Source organism: Nelusetta ayraudi, unplaced genomic scaffold (genome assembly GCF_046127955.1).
Source record: "Nelusetta ayraudi isolate G7.1 ecotype Tasmania unplaced genomic scaffold, CSIRO-AGI_Nayr_v1 ptg000005l, whole genome shotgun sequence".
In the NCBI taxonomy this organism is placed as follows: domain Eukaryota; kingdom Metazoa; phylum Chordata; class Actinopteri; order Tetraodontiformes; family Monacanthidae; genus Nelusetta; species Nelusetta ayraudi.
Window position 1 is genome coordinate 8,081,165 of NW_027466055.1, and position 12,112 is coordinate 8,093,276.

Below are 12,112 nucleotides of genomic sequence, written 5' to 3' on the forward strand. Positions count from 1 at the left end.
TCTTGGCGCGAAAAGCCCAAACATGCACATGCACTCAACCACCCCTCCCCCGTCCGCAACAGCCACATGCACACACCGGGACGAGGACAAGGTGATCGCCACCTCCCCGCCTCTTTATTTTATTCATTTTTTTTGCTGGCCATCAGCTAAAACAAGAAAAAACACGCTGTGCTTGTTTTGCTGCTCGGTTCAGCATTGCATTGAATTACAATCTTTGTGTTTGTTAGAGTGGACAGGATGATGAGCAGGGTGGATGGACAGCGAGGCAGCAACATCATCTGGTTCCCGGTAGCCCGATGCGCCAGACGCCACTGCACTCGCTCCAGTCTTTTGGCTTTTAAAAGCAGGGTGAAATCAAAACACGAGATGAAGGCAAAAAGAGGCCTCTGAAAGGCATATTTGGTCCTTTCTGAGGGTTATTATGGACGAGGCTGACATCAAGGAAAAAGGGTTTGGCGAGAGAAAAAAGGAACTAGAGCCTGGGGATGTGATGACCATTAAAGAGACTGGCAGAGTAATACCCTGGAGCGGCAAGTGAAGTCTGGGTCTTCACCATTAAACAGCGAGAGCGAGAACAAAATGTGTTTTTTCCCCCCATGCAACTAATAAAGAAAAGATAGAAGACAAAGACATTTAAAAGAAAGAAAGAAATCAAACACGAATTTTCCCAAAGGTAAACACCTCTTTGAACGAGAAGACACACAATAATATATGATGCAAAATAATTCAAGCTGTCTAAGATGAGGTGGAACGGGTCTGTTGTCTTCCACACAAGTCACACATACATAGACACACAATCTTAAAATTGTTTTTCTGGAGCTAAGTTGGCAGAGAGGCATGTCAGCGTCTACAGTATAAACCCCTCCTGCAACGCCTCCTGTGGTGCAGCATTATCTTATGACTAGAAGCGTGTGACACACAGCAGGAACTCCACAGTGAAGCCTACCAAAAATCTACACCATTACATTTTAGGTTTCTTTAGAAGCTAAAAGGCTGCTGTTATTTTTATATGTTTACTCCTTCTGTTTTTAACCCTTTTAAAAAAAATAATAATAAATAAAAATTAAATCAGCAATAGCTTTGTTGCTGTCACGTGATCATGGTGTCGTGCAAAAATCAGTTGGGGGCTTGGAATATAGTGGTTCACACACGCGAGCCGTAGGTCTTCTCTCTTCGGAAAAAAATAACTAGCTGCTGTGATAAATTAGCTAAGGATGCTAATGTTAGCTGAAGCGCATTCCCAATTGCCAACATTGGGTCATCACTATTGCTGTTATATATACTTTTGTTTTGCTACACCACTCAGATTTTCTGAACCACAAGCAAGGCCATTTTGGTTGGTTGTTTTGCTCGCCTCCATGAGCCGAGTGCTGATTTATTAACTTGAGGTCGAGCCACCCAAAAACTGGATGCGTTGAAATGTTACAAAAAAAATAAATGCTCTAGAATAGTAGAGGACACATTGGCTGCAGGATTATGATGGGAGATGTCAGTACTTCCACCTAACTAGTCATTTAATATGTTTCCTACACATAATCATGCATTATATTTTGCTTCCTTAATATCCAACATTTTTTAACACGGTGTTATACTACTATCAATGACACCAAAAAGGATGAAAGAAGCCAAAATACTTTCTCGGACTAAGAAAAGTCATCCCCCTCTTATCTAAAATGGACATACGGGAAACTGAAATGAAGAAGAGGCTAATGTTGTGAGAAGAGAGAATTAAACAGGGAGAAGCAACAGCAAAAATCACAATCATGTGAACAGTTAAAGAGAAGACAGCAGGAATTCTGTTGAGTTCTTTCATGCATTTTGTAGCAGCGGCATGCTGAGCAGCACCAGAATCCCTGATGGTGAGTTTAGTTTATCCTCTAATTAGACTTTGCAGCTGTTTCTAGTTTATCCTTTTTGACCAGATTTAGTCAACGAACAGACTGTTTGTCCAGCCAAATTGTGTTTTTCTGTATAAAAACCATGTTGTTTGACTTTGACTGCTGTGTGTTTAATCTAAACAATATCAAATCAATAAACCGTGACCTGAATCCAAACAGAGTGATATTGAGTACAACATATGGACAATACAGCTTTCCAACATTTCATTACAACTATTTCAAATAAGCATTAATATGTTCCATATACAAAGCAGATTCAACCACAAAGAAGAATTCAAGTTTTATTTCATCAGCGTAATGTTCAGCAGTGACGCAGCGATGCTCCTCTGACGCAGATCCCCTGATTAAATCTGTTTCATGCGTGCTGATACACAGGATCTGCTCCATTTGCTGAAAACAGGGGCAGGATGAAACCGACAGCAAAAAAAAAGAAGCAAATGTTGCTCAATTGTTGTTTTCCCACACAAACTCTTCACTTAAAGTTCCTGTTAGATGACAGTCACAGAAGTTTGTCTTCTGTTTGAATGAAATATACAAGTTCTGGCCTTGGCCATGAGAGCCCACTGCTGGTGGCCGGAGGATCAACGATGCTCGTCCACTCAAGAAGATGATCCACATCCTGCTTCCAGTCAGTGACACATTAATCACTGCTGTCTTCTTCACCAGTAATAAGCATTTATACCAAAATAACAACCATGCCCATTAGCCATATAGCACCACTGCGTATCTGCAGGAGTACAGGAGAGTACAGGATTTTCGTGATGTTATCCTGACACCACTGCTGGCACAAGAGAAAAAAAAAAAGCATCAAACGTACAATAAGTCAAAGCACTTTGACAATGTTGTGGAGCTGATGCTTTTCCTTGCATTGAATCGGGGTCAGCCTGACCTCAGAAGGGACTGAAGTGTCTTTTTATAAGGCGCCGCCGCCACCAGTCGCAGTTGCTTTTTCTCTGAGAGCAGACGGGAGGTCAGTGGGTGCCGGCCGGATCCTCAGCCACTAATTTATATGTGTTGACACACTGTTCCTTGTGTATTGAGGCATGACAGCGATGCTTTAGCACTACGGGTGAAGAGTGAACTCAGAGTACTTGCGCTATCAAAGACGAGACTCCCACGCTGGTTGTAAAAAGCTCTAGCCGGCCGCCTCAGCTGGATTTGATGTGTTCTCCATCTGACGTGCTGGGCTGCTCTCAGACTGACTGACTGAAGAGAGCAGGTTCCTCCCAGTGGAAACCAACACCAGGATGATGTTTCATTATTTATGAATTCAGCACGAGCGTGAACTAAACCTACTGGGCTTTCAGATGTAAAGGTTTTCAACTGAGACCTTTCCGATATATATATTTTTTTTTTTTGAACCCGTCATGAAGACAAATGGGAAACCCAAACAAGGGTTGATCAAACTAAGTTTGAATAGTTTGAATAAAATTATATCATATAAAGTTCCTATTATGGCAAGCTGGACAGGCCACTGTGGGAGAAACACCATGATTGAACTCTGACAGCATGGCGCGGTCACGTTGAACTGGAGAACATCTCTTGGTGGATGTGGCGAACATTTGAATTCCTTTTTTCCCCCTTAACTTCAATAAGATTGAATAAGACTGATCACAAATGATCTGGAGTTATCTGGAAAAATGAAAGGAGCTCAGGAAGTGCAACAGCTGTAAGTAAGACTGACGCTGCTCTTTAAAAAAAATCAGTCATGGAAATAAAGTCCTCTCTGCCCTGGAACCCTTGAACTCGATAATAGGTTAAGGTGTGTGTGTCTGTGTCTGTGTCTGTGTCTGTGTCTGTGTGTGTGCGCGTATGTGTGCTCTTCTCCATATGTAAAGGACGGCGACAGACAGAGACCTTTTGATCCGGAACCAGTGAATGGAAGTCTCAAAAGTGATCAGGCAATTAAGTGGATGTGACCCTCCTGCCTTAAACACAAGGTGAGATGAGGAATATGATAAAGAGCCAAGCGACGGGCACCCACGGGTGTGTCGGGTTCAGCAGAGCGAGCAGGCGGAGGGAGGATTAAGCCCCATGCAGTGATAAAGGCGGAATGAAGTGAGAGGACAGAGGCGACCGGCGGAGCTGACTGGCATACTGACGAGCCGCGCTGCGTGCGCGGGCGTTCATGTTTCCACAACGGTCACCTTAATGATTAAATACGCACACATTACTCGGGTGCACGGATGGCATGCAAACACGGCCACTTCCTCCCTGCCCCCCCGCCCCCACCGTCCCGTTTCCCACCCTGATCATGAAATGTCAACGCTAATGGTCGCCCAGGTGGAGGCGCCGAGAGCTATTGAAGGTGACGTCGAGGGAAGATTCCATGCCGGGTGTCTTTTAGTTTTGAATAACATGTCAGGGCCAGGCTAGGGATAAATCACAGGTACAGTCGCTAAACGGTTTTATTGTTGTTATTATTACGCTGGGTGCTGCTGCAGCAGCAGCTGATAGTTTTGTGTTGCTAGGCACACCTGCAAGTGCTTGCCAACCCAAATATCCAATCAGCCAATCACATGAAAGCAAATCAACGCGTGGTTGTTGTCACTGACCTATTTTCATTTCCGTTATGTGACAGCCGTATGCCAGTGTTCCTCAAGTCACATTTTTTTTTTTTTAGCAACTTGGCCTGAGATGATGTTGATCAGTGTAGGAACGTAACAAGAGATTAGCAGGGTATTTTACTGTCGCTGACCTTTGCCGCAAGCTGCCGTGAAACCCAAGTTTGGCTTTATCCGATAATTCTAAATGACAATTAAAATATTGTTTGTTTCAAATGAGGGTCAATTCTGTGTTAATGGTATAAATTGGACTAATAGGTAAATAATAATTAATAAACAAATTGTGTGACAGCTGCTTCGTCCTGAGCGATGTGCTGTCGCCGTGTCGGGTCCAGGCTGTGCATCCTGGGGACTTGTTGGGAGGCAGGATTTCGGTCGTCGTGCTCAGACTGTAACGTGGACCGGAACACGGAACACGCAAGACGCAGACAGGCAGCGACCCGCGACGGACACGCCTTTATTAATCTAAGATCAGCCTCCCAGGACGCACGTCAGTCGCCGCTAACCTTCAGCGGGGGCCGTCGGCGGCGAGCGCGGCGGCTTGTTTCATGTTCCATTTTACATTTTGTACTTCCTCCGTCGAACACGGGGAAATGTTTCTGTCAACAGCGGTGACACACAAACGGTGTATAAATAACTGAATATGTCAGCCACTCATAAATAAATCATCTGGGCACAAACATGAATATTTAACTATTTTTACTTAGTCTCTTGTGTTTTCCCTCATTCTCCCGCTCTCACACTCACCCAGAGACCATTGCATGTAAGAGTGAGAGAAACGGAGGGAGAGAGAGAGAGAGAGAGAGATGGCTTCCCTCCATCTCTCCAGACTTTGATCCAGGAGTTATGGCCTAAAATCCATAGAGGAAATTCAGATAACATCCACAAAATATTCACAGGTTCTGATTTTGGGACCACACCTGGGCAGACACGCACACACACTCTCTCATACACACACACACACGAGCACACACCAGGCTTCTTTTGAAATGGAAATCCAACACACTCTCCCATGAATCTTTGCAGCACCTGCAGCTGACAATGGCAGCGAAAAGGAGGCCATTGTGCTGTGTGTGCGTAGCAGCTATCCGTACCCATGAGTTGCACGCGAACCTGACGGAGACAAAACTGAAATGAAAGCGCAACAAAATGCAGGTGCAACTTTTGCTCCGGGGACCTGGCAGCCAAACTCCTGGCGGGGACGTGATGGGGGAAATGCAGATGCTGGCGCTAGACAGAACTAGAGGAGAAGTGGAAGGGACACAGACGGAGGGAAGTGTAACATTTTGATGACTGTTGGCTGTTGGTGTTTGTATATTCTGCTATTCTGCTATTCTGATACTGAGACAGACGACAGACGAGAAGCAGCAAGTCTGAGAAAAAAAAAAGTATGGGCCTCAATACCAAAATAATTTTGAAATTAGGTCCAGACATAATGGGAGCCAGCAAGGAAACAACCTGGCAAATAAATGGGTGAAGCATTTCGGAAAGTCTTTGGATTCCACTCACGTGTTCATCTGGTAAAGAGTCCACAGAAAGTCTTTGGAAAGGGGCGGCAGAAACAAAACAGAAATGTGCAAATTTAAAAGCGATTAAGTAATTTGTCTATCACGTTCAAGCAGACCAATCAGATTTGCCTAACAGGATCAAGGTTCTCATAGCTAGCCGCTGTGCGCCGCTACGTTTCACAGAACTCTCGCCAAAGCCAGCAGGGAGTAAGTCGGAAGCGCGCTGTCTGCTCGGAAAAGCCCTCAGTACTGTTTTAATGTTATTCCTTTAAAGTCAAATTACCATCCAGTTCTGATAAAAACCCGCCGCTGTATGGCAGCATCCGCGCAAATCTCTTTAGCGGCAGCCATTGTTTACATTTCCGGAGCGGCTTAAGGCAGTCGCTCTCACACCTCCTGCCTCTTCAGGCACAAAAGCAGGCTGATGGGGTCCATATATCGTATATTCAATTGTATTTTTCCTTTCACAATAAGAAAACCCGAGGCTGCCTTTCCCTTTGTTTGTTTTGAGCACTGAAGACTGAGAAAATAACGTGAAAATGAAAATGAGTTAGCCGACTGTTGCCATGCCATACCAACGACAATCCATGATCTGTGATTGAAACATTTTACACAAAATTTCGTCACCTCGAAGAAATGTCCTCATTGTGTTTTCTTTTTTTTTTAATTTTAACAGAGGTCCTCACATAGCAGATATACCAGAACACACACACATACACACACACACACACAGACACAGACACAACCTCTCAGTGCGGGAACAATCCCATAAGCTTTTTTTTTTCTCTCTCTCTTTAAGATATGATTTAAAGTTTACAAATTATTTAAAATATTCCTCCACAGGCCTCCTTGTGAATTCAAATGAAGCTTCGTCGTCGCTGTAAAAAAATCAAATCCTCTCATCATGAGCTCATCCCAACCAAGACCAGAGCTCTTCAGTCCAACATTCCCTCTCTGACTGCGGGGTGTCCATTAATCCTTGAAAGTGGACTGCCATGAGTCGTTAGCAGTGCAACTAATTAAATAACGATGAAATTCTGAATATTAACACTGGGCGCCTCCACATCACCGCAGAGACGCACAATTTTAAAACTCATCTGCCGGCGCAGGCTGCTGCCTGTTTGCTCAGACTCAGAATGGTTGTTAGTTCAGCTGAATTATAGCAGAAGTTATGCTGGCAAGTTCCGGGAAGAATGAACTACATTTAATTTCCAAGCTGAAATCAAAGTTTAACCATTTAACGGCACCGTGTGTGAGTTTTAGGAACCATCTTCAACGTTCAGAAAGCATATTGTAAGCAGTTTTATAATTAACTACAGTTTTCTGATATTCCATCCGATCTACACATCTTTCTAGCAGCAGCTGTGATATGGAGGAGAATCATAAAATCCTGAGCTGATCCACACTCAGGACTACTGTTCCAATGTCAGAATTCACTGCCCCACCTCTGTACATCTCAGTCTGGTTTCGCCTCCAAAATCATCTGACGTTCTAAATGCTGACATACAGTTTTTGAACTAAATGAGCACATTCAACTCAGAGGTCCTGATTATTCTTGCACTCCTGTCAAAGGAAATGTGCTGCTCATGTCGGTGTACCAGGCTATTCCTGGGTACAGTTTGTACTGTACCTCTCCACAAAGGATGAAAGGTCTGCACGACCCATGAAAACATCAAAATCAAACAAATATTCATCTCCAGGGTGACGTCCTCGCTTCGACTGACGCGCCACACTCCAACCGCAGACGAACCTGAACCATCAGGGTGAAGTCGGTCCGTGCGGCAGAGCTCCGAACCGGCATATTCTTAATATCATGTTTCTTTGGAAATGTTGTTGATGTTGTCTTTTATCATCTTGTGAAAAAATACTGCAAGGAAAAATACTTTAATTAGCAAAACTGTCATAGCAATGTAATGCTGATTAGGGGGTTAGATGAAAGTGCCTTGAGAAAAAAGAGAAAGTTAAAAGCGTTAAAACTCCCACAGCATTAATGATAATTGCACTTCTTCCAAATTAAAAAAGGTGTGAAGAAAGCAATTGACTCTATTATTTTGATAGTAATGGAAATAATTCCAATTACAACTGTGTTTGACTGGGAAAGCTAAATTGCAGACCACTATTCGGGTTGGGTCATTGATGGGGATCAAAGGCTGCATAAAAGGGGTTGAAAAAAAAAGAGATTCTATATCGTGAACCGCTTCACCAAATGTCACATTTCTGTCCCCCTTTGGAATAAAAAATGTCAGCAATCACGGCGTCAATCAGACCGAACATCATGCTACGAAACCCTTCATGGGGGACAAAAAAGGGCAGCGGCCGCCTCGGCTGAGCAGCCTTGAAGAACTGCGACAGACTGTCACAATCAGAAAAGAGCCTCATTCACACCGTTTTCTCAGCGCATTCATCGACACAAAAACACTTCAGCAGTGCGTGAACTGGGCTCGCACACGCAGCAGCGAGCGGCGGCAGCGGCGACGGAGGGAGCGACGCGATAAACTGCGATCCGCCGTCTCTTCTTTCCGCTACTATGGCAACGGCGGCCTTTCATTCCTGGAGACGTGTTTTGGCTGATGTGCGGCTGAGTGGTCCTCCTGCAAAAAGAATTGGTCTGAGAGCGAGAAGCTCCTCGGAGTCCCAGAGATCACCAGAGTGCCTTCAAACAAAAACACGTTGAGAAAACCTTGCCGCTCTCTTATCGCCCACACAAGGCCACGGTCTTGCCGTCCGCTCATCTCTTCTTCTGTAGCTCCGTTTTGTTTTCCAAACCCGGCGCATAAATTAATTTGTTGGCGAGAACGATACAAAGAGAGGAACAAATGAACGAAGGCCAAACGCTGATGTAGGCACGGGTAACAGTCAGGGGAGCGCAGCCAGAGCGTGGCATGCCGGATAATGTTGTCCATGCAATGAACTGAACCTTTTACTTCATGCCTTCCCATGTCCCTGCCCTCCTCTCCATGTCAATAAATCTTCTCCATTTAATTGGCTGGTCGTCAAAATGACTACAGGAAAATTAACTCTCATTAAAAGAAAATCTTTGCTCGAGATCTTTACTAAATTGATTCTGTGAAGCTTCTTTTATGACAGAGAGAAAATATCGAAATCAGAACTCAATGGACATTGATCTCGCTAGTTACTGCCTGCTAGCTTCACTGGCACCAAGATGTTAGCAAACGCTAGCAGACGGTAACATTTACTTTTTCACCGATGCAAAATTAAGCATTTGGTTTACGTCCTCATTGTTCACGTTCGGAAAATTCCCCATAGCTTCCTGAGTATCCGCTGCATCAAAAAAGGGTCTAAAATGGCATCCAAGCTGGCCAATCAGTGCATAATAGAATCATCTATTTCTGTAACAAGAGCCTTGCAGAAACGCCCTGGTTGCCCTCCAGTGCAGTTACTGCAGAAGTGCTCAGTGCTGGCAAACACAGTTGCTGCGCTTCACCGACATGTCATGATTACGTCCTCATAACGGCCAAACAGCTGCGGCACCAGCATCCACCAGCATGATGATGAAAACACTTTTGCCCAATGAATAGGCACCAACCTCTGACTTCCACATGTAGAAGTCAAGTTATCGTTACACATCTCGTCTGGAATCAAGACTTGGTAGCATGTGACAACAACAATGACCCTACCATCTTCACAACGACAGCTGACAGCCCATCAGGCCCTTTTGGAAATTATTTTAAGGACTATTATTATAAAGAGTGATTCGCTGGAGATAAATCCCTTTTATCTAAAAGTCAACAAAAGAATTTCTGGACAGTCAATGAATTACTGGCTAAATATGGTTTAAAATAAGATGTAAAGTGATCATGAAACCCCAACCCTCCATATAATCCGTCCATTCATTTTCAATCCCTGCTTGTTCCTCAACTCATGTTGTCAGGGATGTTCCATAATGAACTTTTGAAAATAAATTCAATCAAAATTTCAACCTTATAAATTACCTTTTGCCTTGGTATTCGCTTCATTACAACAAAACAACTTAGTTGAGGTCTGCAACAAAATGTTTGAGTTGCCCATGTATGTTGTCTGATCAACTTTAGAACAGTTTGTCTTTAGCACACAGTTACTTGAACAGAATTTCTTTTGGCCAGTATAGAGAAAAAGTTGTCAACTTTTGCCTTAATACCAAGATCTTATCAGAAGCGAAATACCTGCCTCAATCTTCCAGCGTGGGGGGAAAGTCTGAAAAGTCTTTCAAAGAGCCGCATTTTACTCCTGAGATAAAAGAGCCTTCGACAGCGCTGCCAGAGTGAATAAATCCTGCCAGATTTAGAGATGAGTGTGTGTGTGTGGGAGTGTGCGTGTGTGTGTGTGTGTGTGTGTGTATGTGTATGGGAGTGTGCGTGTGTGTTTGTATGTGTGTGTGGGAGTGTGCGTGTGTGTTTGTATGTGTGTGTGTGCGTGCGTGTGTGTGTGTGCGTGACAATAAATGGTAGCTTGTAAGATTGTAAGGTCACAGACAGAGAAGAAAAGTGACGTCATTACTGGACAAAGAGACGGCAAACACTTTTAGCTCACAGTTATGTGTGGCTGCCGTCGCTGTAGATGACTTGGCAGTGTAACGGCCTCTATTCGGCGTCCCATCGCCATTCTCCGCAGTCTATTGTGAAAACGCTCAGTGGGTTTCTGCCTCCGCGAGGTCAACGTCACTCTAACCAAATTCAGGATTAGCAAGCGGGCGCTAAATGACATGAAATGGGTTTAAGTGAGGGAACTGCGCGCCGTCTTGATGAAAATGCAGAGCGGAGGTGTGAAAAATCATTCGGCTCGTGTGCCAAATTGGTTTTTGCCAGTTTTGAGCTCATTAGACGCAGATTGACCTTGACGACGGAGGCGACTGGCTTTCAGTGCATTAGGATATCTGCCACTGTAGGTCTAAAACCGGGTGGATGTGGAAGGTGAACTGGGTGCACTGAGCCTCCGTCACATCGAAGCAAACCATTCACATTTGGAAGTGCTTGACTGCCATGTGGTTTGCCACCGTACAAAACGGCTTTCGCAAAAGTCAGGAGTAAAACAAAACAGCATTGTCCACTGTGAAACCGCTGTCCAGTTTTGCTAATGCTGCAGCGTCCACGCAAAGGTCTTCAGCAACAGTCATTGTTCACAAAAGTAGCTTCTTCTTCACAGATGTAAAAGGAAGCTTTTTTTTGATATAGAATACTTCAACGACAGATCAAAACACTTGGTGTGCAAGTTCAACTGGCTCCTCAGTTGTTTCGACAAAAAAAAAAAAAGTCAAGCCGACAGGGGGCGCCATTTCGGATGACACACCGTCCAAATGCAGCACACGATTCAATTCACTGTGTTTTTCTGACAGAAAGTTCAGTTAAAAACTTGCTAGAATATGGAGACTATCAGCAAATCTGCTTCAAAGCATGACTGTCTGGTATGTCGGCTTTGTGTGTAGGCTTTTAAAAAGCAGACCAGGACACATGCCATCTCTAAAACAGTTTTATGATATGGTGCTCCATAACAACGTTATAGTTCTTCAAAGGACAATGAACATTTGAAAATCATTATCCTCAGTCAAGACTTCATATCAAAGTATTCTGACTCTGACAGTGATTATTATACTATTCATGCCATTATTAACGCAGAACAGAATTCATATTGGACACTCGAGGTACTCACTTTGCACAGTCACAGAACACAGAGTTTCTGATTTTCTTTCGGAAAAAGGATTAAAAGTGAAGTAGAAAATTCCGACTGGGGTGGAAAGTCTGAGCTGATCCAGATGTCTGTTTGTATCCAGTCGAGGCCTCTTACCCCGCCTTTGGTAGCGGAAGATGGAAGTTTTCATTTCCATCATGAGCCAAGTATGAAGTGTGTATGAGCCGGGAGAAAGTGTTGGATGAGAAAACTCCCAAACACTGCAGTGTGAAAATGACGGCGCACTCGGTGAAATTCACCTCTGCAGTGTGATTTAATTTCACTGGTTACCAAAGGCAAAGGCAGGCAAAGATGTTTTGTTGCCAAAGGGAACTCATGAAAGTAGAGTTTTACAGAAGGGCATTCACAAAAATATGCTATTACCTGATAGGGAACTTTACAATTAAAAAAAGGAAAGTTATTCAGTGATGCCAGTGGAAAAAAAAAGAAAGAAAAAAAGACGGACAGGAGAACGAGT